Source organism: Zymoseptoria tritici, chromosome 18 (genome assembly GCF_000219625.1).
Source record: "Zymoseptoria tritici IPO323 chromosome 18, whole genome shotgun sequence".
In the NCBI taxonomy this organism is placed as follows: Eukaryota; Fungi; Ascomycota; class Dothideomycetes; order Mycosphaerellales; family Mycosphaerellaceae; genus Zymoseptoria; species Zymoseptoria tritici.
This window is the reverse complement of record NC_018201.1, coordinates 480054-484604: the sequence shown is the minus strand read 5'-3', so window position 1 is coordinate 484604 and position 4551 is coordinate 480054.

Genomic DNA, 4551 nt, shown 5'->3' with positions numbered 1-4551 from the left:
TAACCGTAAAGTCGAAGAGCCGAATCTAAGTAATCTATCGAGCCGTAACTAAGGTCGGAAGATCGTTCGCCGGCATATTAAGTTAGTAAACTAGCGTGTTCGTATCTACTTCTAGTACGAAGTAAATACCGAATATATATACTTTAAGCTTCTTAAGAGCATAGAGTATACTACGACACTCTCGCTTACTAGCATCGTATTTAGCTTCTTCCTTAGTCTATAAACTACTTTTAAATCGAACCGGATGCTTACGGCGGTTATTGCCCTTTACTACCTATATAAGTACTACTCCCTAGCTAAGACTAGATACATCTACTACTACGATTATAGTCCCTCCGTTAACGTAATCGATTGTAATAAGGGCCGGTGCCGTAATAAGTACCTCCTTAAGCTAATCTATCGTATACTGTTCGAGCGGCGTCTAGACGAAGATACTACCCGGCTTAGCTACTACGTAGATAGGGCGAGACAGAATAGCGAAGTCCGGAATCTAGATTCGGAAATATACTACAACTTTAATAAATAAGCGGGCTTCGGTAGTATCTATAGGTAGTCCCTACTCGGTAATCTTAATAACCTTAGCGGTGTCCGGGTAGCGACTAGCCGAGTCGTAGACGTAGCTAATAATGTTTATGCTAGTCGAGAACTAGAATATCTTACTTAGATTAATAGTTAGCCCTACTCTTTCTATGTCCGTAAGAACCCCGTTAAGGTTCTAAATGTACTCGAGTACGAATCGACGAATACTAGGTTTAGCCTCTTTATTATTATACCGAGACCGAGGGCCTTTAATACTAACATTATCTAGATACGGTCGAGCCGCGTAGAACATATAATCCTTAAGAACTCGGTACATAATTCGCTAAAACTATGCTACCGAGTTCGTAGCTCCTATTAGAATGCTAGTCTAGCGGAAGTAGCCGATCGGCGTATCGAATCTAGTTAAATCTCGGTCTCGTTCGTCTAGTAGGATTTGGTCGTAGCTAGAGAAAAGGTTAATTAGTATTATAACTTAAAGGCCCGCAAAGTCTATAGAAAATCTATTAGTATCCGGGGGCATATATACGTCTTTAAGAGTAACTCGGTTAATTTCTATTACCGTATTAATAAGCCGGTACTACTTTTGTCCTTTCTCGTTAAGATCCTTCTTACTAACTAAGAACTAAGGATTCTTATATACTCTATAGTAGGGTTCGAGGGTTCCGCGATCTAGTCGCTTCTTAATTATCTTAGATGCTACATCTCGAAGGCTATAAGTAACATAGAAGTTCTTTAATTACTAGGGAACATAAGGTATAGTTCGTATTCGTTATAGCGGTGCGACTAAGGGTTTAAGGCGGCCGCATTTAGAGAAATCGAAGGAAAGTGTAGCCTCCCTATTATATAGGCATTCTATAAAAAGCTTACGCTCTTTATTAAATAGATCCATCCTAATGTTTAGTATCTTAATTCTCTCCGGTGTTAATCTCGTCCCCCTCTTAAGCTCGGAGAACTTCTAAATTAGGTATTTGTTGTCCTACTAGCGATCCGACCGCGGTAAAGATGCTTCGAACTTAAGGCTAGCTTCTTTCTAATTCCCTACCTTATTAGTAACGCTCTTCGTATTATAAACTAAAGCTTCTACTAGCTTAACTTTGTCCGCTTTCCTCTTATATAGTATATAGTAGTCGACGGAAAATTCGGAAAACTATAAATTCCTCCCCCCGTATAGCGATCTCTTTCTTTCTTCGTAGTAGCGGAGGTAGTAAGCGGTAGCCGCGATCTCGAGTAGCTTATTATATTTATTGTCGATACTATTAAGTTCGAATAGAAGGGAGCTAGGGCTTAGTATCGATATAAGGTAAGGTTAAACATCGCGATATTAGCTAGTTTCGGGGATAAGTAAAAACCCTAGGGGTAACCCGAGGCGCTAAGATTTTCGGGAGCGGCCGAACTTTCGGGACAGCCCGCTTTATTTCGACCTAGTCTACTAAATACGGATTCTCGACTCGAAGTCCTTTTTATACTTAACTCTTCCGGAAATACGTACTAGATCGCTCGAAGTAGGACCTCTAATAGACTACTAAGTAGCGAGGAGGTAGTTAGCGGCTTAACTCGGCTTTTCCCGAAGTGCTAGTAGGTATAAGGACTCGGTGCGTTAGACCGTATAGTTAAACTCTAATAAAATTAATCGTACGACTATTTATAGCCGTAATCGTACCCTACTAAGATCTATTATCGTAGTTAGTTAAAGTTAGGTAGACCCGACGATACTACGGTCGCCTAAGAAGAGTCGGTACATCCGAGTCTATAACTAAGAAGGGAACGTAAACTATAATACCGTAAACCGATACCCGTATACTAGTAGATAGGCTAAGGAAAGGTAGAACACTAGAAGCCGTCTTTATTAAGACTTTAATTCCTATACCGATCGGGACGCTAGTACGGCGAGCTACCGCGGTAGATATAATATAAGACTCGGAGCCTTTATTAATTACCGCGGTAGGCTCTCTATAATCAAAATCGCCAATTATAGCCGAGACTCTTAGCGACGGTATAGTTATATAATCGTAGTCGTTAAATATAAACCGGGCTTTAGCTAGGTCTTCGTATAGGTCGGAAAGAGGTATTATACCCTCTTCTATAAGGTCGGCTCGAAACGCTATTATTATAAATTACGGTATACCGGAGCGGACTTCTACGGTAAAGCTATCCCTTAGTATCTCTTCGACCTTATTATCCCCTTAAACGGAGTTTAGCTTTACTACGTTATCGGATAGTAGTAGACCTACCGGCCCGCCTCTTAGCTTATCTATAAATACCGGAGTGTTTTATATACGACCGAAGAGCTTCTACGATATTAACTTAGAGAGTCTAAGAAGCTCGCTAAATAGAAGGGATACCGGAGCCTTCTATATCCGCTTAACTAGTACTTCGTTACTATCTAACCTGTCGCGGATATAGTTATCTACTCGCTAAGTTTTAGGAGGGGTCCTTCTCTTCTTAGCTAGCTCCTTTAGAGGGTTTACTAGCCTAACTTCGGCATCCGAGTCTACGTCTTCTATATAGTCTTTAGTAGCTAGTTAGCGCTAAGAATCTCGCTCGATAGATTCTACCGGCGGTTCTAAGAAGCGAACGGATAATAGCGAGTTCGTTCCTTAGATCGTTTAGCTATTAGTAGGTAGTGTAGGCTAAGAACGAACTACATCTACGGTATAAGACTTTAGGGTCTTAATCTTAGCCGTAGACTAGTCTACGATAACTCGCTCTTTTAGTACGCGGTAGTTTTTATTATATAGTTTTAAGATACTACCGACTACTAGATTCGCCTTCTTAGGAACTACCGCGGCATTTACCGGAACTTCGGTATTATAAACCGGCACTAGAATAGGGCACCTATCTTCTTTAATATAGAGGATGTTATTAAAGTAGGAGCTCGAAGTCTGTCCTTAGCGGCTACTAACCGGGGTTGTATTAGAGCTAGTCGTAGGCGCGGGTACCGGGGGTGCTAAAGAAACCGTATCCGGATCTAGCTTAGAAGGGCGACTATACTTAAGTGTTCTAATAGGCTTCTAGCCGAGTTTACAAGTACTAGTAATCGGACCGCTAATCTAGCTTATATTACGAGAGCTCTAAGATCTCTCTACGGCGGGGAAGTTAAAGGATGCTAGCTAAGGAATCCTTATATTATATACGTCTTCTAGCTTCGGTAGTATTAGCTAGAGTCTCGGCTACTAATTAATCCCTCGGAACTATAGTAGTCTCTTGTTCGGATTACCGGGTTTTCTAGTATACTAGTAGTAGGCGGCATCTTAGTACGCCTAACCCTAGTTAAGAAGGAAGTTTATAAAATAGTAGTTACGGGCTACATAACTAGGCATTCTATAGTTAAGGTAGCGACCTTAGCGTATAAGCTCGTTACGGTTAGTTCCGGCTCTACTACTTCTATACCTATTCGCGCTAGCACTTCCTATACTATTACGACGGGGTGCCGGAGGGCTAAGCTAAGGGGGTAGTAAACCGGCGTTCGTATATATATAACTCTAGAAACTAAGGTCTTCTATAGGGGCGCGGTAAGTAGGTGCGTTAATCGGAGGATTTACGGGCACTTAAGGTTGCTATGTAGACTAAGTCTAAGATCGAAAGATCTTAAGATCCCGTATACGTCGATTAAGCTTATTAATCGCGGTACTCGGTTTATGCTCTTATTGCCGCTATAGACTAAATAGGGAATGCGAGCTACGCTCTACTATAGGTACCGGCTTCTATATTTCTTATGCCCTAATAAGACTAGCCGCAACGCTATCTTCTACATCGCCGCTAAGTTCCTTAAATCTAGCTTTACCCTTAATCTTAGTAAAAACCGCCTTATAGATAGTACTAAAGTTAGTATACGTAGTAGGATTACGGAGGTTAATACCGAGGCGACTATAAATAGAGCGAGAAACTCGGGCTAGAAGTCCCTTAAAGAACATCTTTATGCGAGAGACATTATCGAGCTAGTTCGGTCGTAGACATCTAGTAATCGCTTTAAAGTGTCTATAGAATATAAGAAGCTCCTCGTTACTAGTA